The following is an 8,540-nucleotide window of genomic DNA, read 5'->3' as shown; positions in this document are numbered from 1 at the left end:
AGAGACGGGGTTTCACCATGTTGACCAGGATGGTCTCGATCTCTTGACCTCGTGATCCACCCGCCTCGGCCTCCCACAGTGCTGGGATTACAGGCTTGAGCCACCGCGCCCGGCCCTCTTTTCTTTTCTTTTTAAGAGTTTTAATGTATTCCTTAGGTACTGGCAGTTGCTTTTCCCAGTCTGTTGCTGCTTAGGAAATTTCTAATGGTTAATGTCAGATCCCAGGACACCAGGATAATGCTAAGAAAGGAAATAGTCTCAGAGAATCTTGGTTTTTAGCCACTGTCTTACTCTGCAGGAGCCGAGAGAAATAGGAGCAAGGATAATTTCTTTCCTTTACCAGCTGCTGAAGTAGACCTGATATTTGGGTTGGAAAAGTGTATCAACTCACCTCAATTTAGAGAAATTATTTTTAACCTCAAGAAAATAACATATGCATTGCATCACTGAGGAGGCTCTTCTGTGGGCTTATAGCAGGAAAAATCCAGACACTCGATAGGGCTATGCTACAGATATGGTGGCCCATGCAAGGAACTGGCAGTTGTTGGAGACAATGACAATGATTGACACTTGTCTGGCAATTTACAGCATACTGTTTCAAATCTCATTTAATTCTCTCAGTAAGGCTGAGACAAAGGGGTTATTTTTTGCACTCCACAGATGAGGAAATAGACTTGCTTTCTTAAGCAACAGGCAGTGAGTTACAATCCAGAAATGAACATAGTCTCTCTGTATCCCAATCCTATACCCTTCCCAGTAAACAGGTTCTATTTCACTGTAAGGCAATCAGTTGTGAGATGTTTCACACAAGAATTCATCATTAACAAAAGCTTATATTTGACAGTGATAATTTAGAATCATAAATCAGAGTCTCTCATTTTCTTGTTTTGAAGTGCTTTTATTATTTTTTTTTGAGACAGGTTTTCACTCTGTTGCCCAGGCTGGAGTGCAGTGGCTTGATTTTGGCTCACTGCAACCTCTGACTTTCAGGTTCAAGCGATCCTCTTGCCTCAGCCCCACTAGTAGCTAGGATTACAGGCAGCCACCACCATGCCAGGCTAATTTTTGTATTTTTAGTACAGACAGGGTTTTGCCATGTTGGCCAGGTTTGTTTCGAACTCCTGACCTCAGGTAATCCACCTGCCTCGACCTCCCAAAGTGCTGGGATAAGAGGCATGAGTCACTGCCCCCAGCCTGAAGTGGATTTTTTGAGCAGGAAGAATAGGTCAAATTGCAATAAGCTATCTGGGAAATCACACACGTCAGTTATATCTGTGCAATAGTACTAACAGACCATGGCTGGTGAAGATAATAGTTGTCATGATTGTAAGTTATTGCCTTGCTTTCTTCGCTGGAAAACACCAGGTTTCACTGTAGTTTGAATCTGAGTACTCCTATGACTGTGTGCCTGCTTGTGTGAATATCATCCATTTTTAATATCTCTGAAAGACATCAGTGGAGGACTGTGGCTCATCGTGCAGCCTTCCTGATCTGACTGTGGTAGTACACATACTACCTTTCAACCCTGCTGTGCCTCAAAGCTGGGTACACATCCCTAACACATACCCTTTGCTTATAATGAAACTTCTAATGGACTGTTGCTTATAGGGAAAGCTTGTATAACCAACTCTCAATTCTTCTTTTTATATAAGGTCAAAACTGCAGTGTTCTGTTAATGGCCATACTACTACAATGTCTGTAGATACAAGCAATAGAAAACTGTAACATTCTTACAACACAAATACAAAGTAAACATTTTTGAAAAACTGGGAATTTGCTGAAGCATCACTACTGGCCACTCCCCAGAAATTCAGAGGTTGGACAGCCTAGTGTGATAATAGAAACACTCGAAATGTTTGGGAGACTTTTTTTTTTTTTTTTTTTTTTTTTTTTTTTGAGATGGAGTCTCGCTCTTATCACCCAGGCTTGGAGCACAGTGATGCGATCTTGGCTCACTGCAACCTCTGCTTCCCGGGTTCAAGCAATTCTCCTGCCTCAGCCTCCTGAGTAGCTGGGATTACAGGCACCAACCACCACGCGCAGCTAATTTTTGGACATTTAGTAGAGACAGCGTTTCACCATGTTGGCCAGACTGGTGGGAGCCATTTTTATGCAAACTTGTGATGTTGTGCTGTTTCTTTTCTTTAAGGTTAAAAAAGGCATGTTTTGATGCAAGAACACAGGATATGAGTGTGCACTAAATGAAGATCTACATCTATATAACAGGTTCTCATTGGCAGGGAGAAGAGATTTTTATCTTTCAGGAGATACTCAGCAACATCCGGAGACCTTCTTGGTTTTCCCGGTTTAGTTAAAGCTATTGGCATCTAGTGTGTAGAGGCCAGAGATGCTGTTGCTGGTAAACATCCTGCAATGCTCAGCCTTTATCCCTGCGGTAAAGAATTATTCACCCCAAAATGTTAACAGGGCTGAGGTGAATGAAGGCCTAATCTACACTGACACTAAAATGATAAGTACGTTGGTAGAAATTGTTATCTGATGCAGCTGAGCAAACTGCAATGGGGTTCAATTATAGAAGGGAAAAAAGCAGTGTTACTATAAGCAGATATTGCCATGTCCTCAGATTTTGGGAGACAGTTTTTTTGTTTATTTGTTTGTTGTTGTCGTTGTTGTTGTTTTGAGATGGAGTCTCACTCTGTCACCCAGGCTGGCGTGCAGCAGCGTGATCTTGGCTCATTGCAACCTCCGCCTCCTGGGTTCAAGCAATTATCCTGTCTCTGCCTCCCCAGTAGCTGGAATTACAGGCACACATCACCACGCCCGGCTAGTTTTTGTATTTTTAGTAGAGATGGGGTTTCACCATGTTGGTTAGCCAGGCTGGTCTCGAACTCCTGACCTCAGGTGATCCATGGGCCTCAGCCTCTGAAAGTTCTGGGTTACAGGCATGAGCCACCGTGCCCAGCTTGGGAGACAGTTTTGTTCAAGTCCCCCAGCCCATGGTGGAAAGTTACTTAAGATATTTCCTGTAGGTTTATGGGTGACTTTGTTTTAGTTGTGGGCTGAGAGACTCTGCTTGATTCACTGCTACTGCCTGTTCCAAACTGCTGCTTTCAGCCCCTGCCTCTGCTGCCCTCCCCCTGACTCCCAGGACGATTCTGTTTCACTTTGGGTGTGATTTTTTCTTTCTTACTCCCTGAAAAATCCCTCTTACATACGCTTATTGTGGGTTGCAAACCATTGCTGATAGGTCAGGGTTGTTTTTGAATTCCTCAAGTCTTCCTCACGAAAGGAAATTTCATGCTGCCCTTGAACTTGTGTAGGATTTAGCTGGCCCATGGCTGGCCAGAGTTCTCCACCCTCTCATGTCTCAGTCTTTTTTTTTTTTCAGATCCTTAGGCTGTCTCTCTGAGTAGCCAGCTAAAACCCCACAAATTCCTATATCTTTCTCATACAAACTAATTTAGCCTTCTTTGTTTCACTCTCCTCCCCTGCCCTGGGTGGAGTGGGAGTGGGATTACTGAAATAGGAACATCAAAGCATTTTTTCTAACAAACAACAGCAATCACAGAAACAACCCAGGAGATAAATTATGCCACTCTTCTAGAAGGCAAACTGTAAGTATTTGTTTTACATAGGATTTATTTTCTTCCCAACACACTGGAGAGAAACAATGTAGTATAGCTGTTGTGAACAGCAGGCACTGGAGTGAGACCACTTGGGGTTTGAGTCTTGGCTCCATCACCTATTATCCACATGACCTTGGGTAAGTTACTTGACCAATCTGTTGTCCCTTAGTTCCCTCACTATTACAATGGGGAAAATAGAAGTACCTGCCCCAGAGAACTACTGTGAGAATTTTTAAAAGGCAGTGCATATGAAGTGCCTTCATTCAGTGGCTAAAACATGATAGCTGCTCAACAGCGAGTACTAAAGAGTGGGATGTGAAGACAGACTGCCCACATAGAGAAAGAGCATGCAATGAGCACATTCCAACAGACAGGGGTGAGTGTACTAAGCTATAGGGTTCAAAGAAGACAAAGAGCTTCTGCCCTTAAGGACATCCCAGGCTCCTGGGAAAGACAGAAAAGTAAACAAATAAATATAATGCAATGTGACAGTGCTACAGCCGAAGTCTATTTGTACTTGTCAAAAGATTTCTACTCAGCAGTGACTATGACATTCTGTTGTTGTGGATAGACGTTAGTTTCTATCCACCAGAGAATCACAATGCATATTGCATTCTTCTTGCAGTGAAAGGCAGTTGAGTATTCATGAGTGTTTTGTTTTGGCCAGTCCCACTGCCAAAATTCACAGCTTAAGGAACAGAAAGTTGTTTCTGTTTGTCTTTGCTGGTGGGCTCCCCTATCCTGTACGGTCATAAAGGGGGCTTTATTCCCCATGGTGGGCTGCTTCTTGATTAAGACTTTGGGGCTTCCCAGGTATGATGGCTCATGCCTGCAATTCCAGCACTTTGGGAGGCTGACACGGGTGGATCACTTGAGGCCAGAAGTTCGAGACTAGCCTGGCTAACATGGTGAAACCCCATCTCTATTAAAAATACAAAAATTAGCCAGGCATGGTGATGCATGTCTGTAATCCCAGCTACTTGGGAGGCTGAGCCAGGAGAATCTCTTGAACTTGGGAGGTGGAGGTTGCAGTGAGCTGAGATTGCACCATGCACTCCAGCTTGACTGAAAGAGCAGGACTCTGTCTCCAACAACAACAAAAGACTTTGGGGCTCAGCAGAGTCTTAGAGTGCAACCAAGAACACACTACCTCCCACACTCCTCTATAGGAGAGTAAAAAAGATTCATCATCCCTTTTTAGATGATGAATCTAAAAAGGGCCTAAGTTGATAAGTAGAACTTTTAATGTGCCAATTTTAAGTAACTTAAATCACTGAACCATACTTTATTGTTTTTAATGATTTTTATAGTGAGTAAAGGACCTGAGTAAGTACATTTCCAAATAGCAATGATTATTAAAATGCAACAAGCATATTCTTTATATTATTTCAAGACATTTTTACCCTATCCCCTCCCAAACCTCTAAAATATATCATGACCTTCAATAACTTACAGAAACTTTGTGAGTTACTGTTTTGTAATTAAAGTCAATGAAAACTTAGATGTTTAAAACAACTGTAGAGAATATTGGCAAAACGTGAATGTCACAAAACAAGAAGCAGCCATCATCATGGAACAGTATAAAATGAAAGTCAATCAAATGAGAAAAATACCAAAGTTGAATTTATTCCTTATACCTGACCTGGATAAATTCCAAATGGATAGTAATATTTAAATTCCTAAAATGATACCATTACGGTATTAGAAAAAACTAAAAGAGGGTTATTCAGCTTAAAGTGGAAAAGACATTTCTAATGATGACATTAAATCCAGAATTATAAAAGAAAAGATTAATACTTTCAATCTTTCAACATCAAAATTTTCAGCATAGTAAAAGCCCCAAACATAGTCAAAAAAAGACAAGCTGCTAAAATATGTCCAGCTCTATTACAGACCAAAGACTAATTTCCCTAGCATATAATGAGCTCCTGCAAATCAGAAAGCAAAAGACCAACAAGGCAATAGAAAAATGGGGAAAGACACCAACAGTGACTAGATAAAGAAAATGTGCTATGTATACACCGTGGAATACTACATAGCCATAAAAAAGAATGAAATTATGACCTTTTAAGGAACATGGATACAGCTGCCAACTAAGACAGAAACAGAAAACCAAATACCACATGTTCTCACTTATAGGTGGGAGCTAAACGTTGGGTACATATGGGCATAAAGACGAGAATGATAGACACCGGGGACTACAAGGCGAGGAAGGCAGAAGGGGGACAAGGGTTGAAAAACTGTCTGCTGGGTATATGCTCACTACCTGGGTGACAGGCTCAATCATACACCAAACTGCAGTAACAGGCAATATATTCTTGTAACAAACCTGCACATGTACCCCCTGAATCCAAAATAAGAGTTAAAATTTTAAAAAAGAAAAATGGGCAAAGAATATGAACAGGCAGGACCTGAGGAGAAGAAGTACACGTGGCTCCTAAGCACATGCAAATGGCTCAGCCTCACTCACAACAGAGAAATTCAAATTAAAGCTACACTGAGACATCATTTTTCAATTATCAAATTACCAAAGATCCAAAAATCTGACAACATGCGTTGTTGATAAGGGTGTTCTGAAACAGACACTCAGTATCTATTCCTCCTCTCTGATTCCTAACACAATCCAGTTTTATGTAGGCATTTATCCCTCCCAGCATATCCCCTACACCTCAGTTCACATCTGGGACTGACTGGTCTAAGGGTAATTCCATTCCGCTGCGCAGTAATTGGTTAAGGAACCCAGGCCAGAAAGAGTCAGTGTATGGTAGTGGCCTGAGGACAGGGGTTGACCCAAGAATAGGCACTGGGAGCAGTGGCTCACACCTGTAATCCTAGCACTTTGGGAGGCCAAGGCAGGCGGATCATGAGGTCAGGAGTTCGAGAGCAGCCTGGCCGACATGGTGAAACCCTGTCTCTACTAAAAATACAAAAATTAGCCAGGCGTGGTGGTGGGCTCCTGTAATCCCAGCCATCGGGAGGCTGAGGTTGGAGAATTGCTTGAACCTGGGAAGCAGAGGTTGCGGTGAGCCGAGATCACGTCACTGCACTCCAGCCTGGATGACAGAACGAGACTTTGTCTTTAAAAAAAAAAAAAAAAAAGAAGAAGAAGAATAGACAGGTAACCAAACATATACTGGAAGTTCCTGGGAGGGAAATTTCCTTGCTCTTAGGTGAACTTCTAATTGATGGCATCTCCATGTGAAATCTGTAATGACTATAGCCATTTTGCCTCCATGAGGGAAGCCCCCTAAGGCCGAAGCCAACACACATAAGAGGTCATCACAGGGCACTGCAGAGAGAGAGATCCAGAGCCGCTAAATTTAGCTGCCCATGAAGCCTGCCTGCCTCCTGGACTTCCAGTTGTATGAAGCAATCGTTTTCCTTATTGTCGATGTGAGTTTGAATAGAATTTTCTGTTACTTGAAGCTGCAGGCTAGTAGCCATGTAGCACAGAGAATGTTTCCAAGAATCTAAGTGAAACACATGGGTAAGTCAGAAGGAAAAAATGTCTCTGAAGTTTCTCAGACTTAGCAAACTGCCAAAGCACATGGCATGTGTTGATATAAAAACTTTCCAAATCAGGCTCTGAACTCCCATTAGAATAGAGCACAGCAGCAGAGGGGAGAAGGGCTGGAGAGACCAGGGCAAATGTTATTACACATTAACACTGGTGGAGGTTGGGTAGTGGGCCTATTAGCTAAGCTTTCTCTCTCTTTCCTATATTTTCTCGGATAAAAATACCATGAATGTGTTACTTTTAGGATGAAAAACTAAATACGAAGGACCAATTGGATGAAAAATGGTAGAGAGGCTGGCCCGAGCAAACTCTCGATAAGTTGTCAGGTTTTCAAAATGCATGTCCGAAGAAAGAATGGATAGATAAATAAATAAATGTTTATAAAACCTCTACATAAATTAGAGATTAGGAAATTTAAGAATTCCTAGTAATTTTGAGGCTATCGGGACTGAGGGATTTGAAACAAAACCCAAAAAGCAAATTTAGAATACAGCTGTCATGATTAAAGCAGAGCTCATTTTTCTCTTCTTCAGACAATGATTTTCACAAATATTTTTTAGGCGTCGTATTTCTAATCACCCCTCATAAGGAATTTGTTTCCATTTCCTAGTCATTCCACAGGCTGAGGGCCACTACATAATTCAGGTTGGGAGGTTGTTGCAGCATCTTCTGGATCAAAAAGAATCCTGAAGTGGATGATGGGATTTTTTTCCCCTTATTTATCTTCTGACAACTCTGAGAAGTAGAAGGAAGATGAAGATTCCATAAAAGAGACTCAAGTCTAGGGTAATTAGAGAGGAGGACGCCAGGAAGAGGGAGCAGTGACCTGGAAGCAAAGAGATTAAATAAGCCGGAGACTGAAAAATGCCTGCTGGATTTGGCAACTAGGAAATCATTGATGACCTGGGCACAGGGAGTGATGAGAGTGAAGGTCAAGGCAGGTGAAGGGCACCGTTTTAAGAAAGTTGGCTGCGAGGGAGAGGAGGATGTAGCCCTGAGGATACGAGCGCCTGTTTGTGGGCTGGAGGAAAGTGCCAGTAGAAAGGGAAAGCTGGTGGTACCTGAAGGACCAAGGTTAACAAACCCAGTAGGGTTTAGGTGGTGGGGTAGAGAGCATAGGTGAAGCCATTTTCTTAGGCAAGAACAACACCTCAAAAGGAAAAAAAGAAAACAAAGGATGACTGTATATTGAACTGGAAAACTGTGAGATCTACCATGGATGAGGAAATGAGGGGAGGAGAAGAGATGGTAGGAAGCTCAGAGGAAATAAAAGAAGAAAGAAATGTTTAAAAAGGAAAGGCCAAGGACAGTGCTTCTCAATACCAGCTTGCAGAAGAATAAAGAAGCTCGTTAAAAATGCATGTCTCCGGGCTTCATGTGAGAGATTTCAACTTAGCAAGTCTTGGGTACAATGCAGGAATTGGCTCCCCGCTTCC

This window comes from Cebus imitator, unplaced genomic scaffold (assembly GCF_001604975.1).
Source record: "Cebus imitator isolate Cc_AM_T3 unplaced genomic scaffold, Cebus_imitator-1.0 Scaffold54, whole genome shotgun sequence".
Classification (NCBI taxonomy): domain Eukaryota; kingdom Metazoa; phylum Chordata; class Mammalia; order Primates; family Cebidae; genus Cebus; species Cebus imitator.
Note: the sequence above shows the minus strand (reverse complement) of the source record.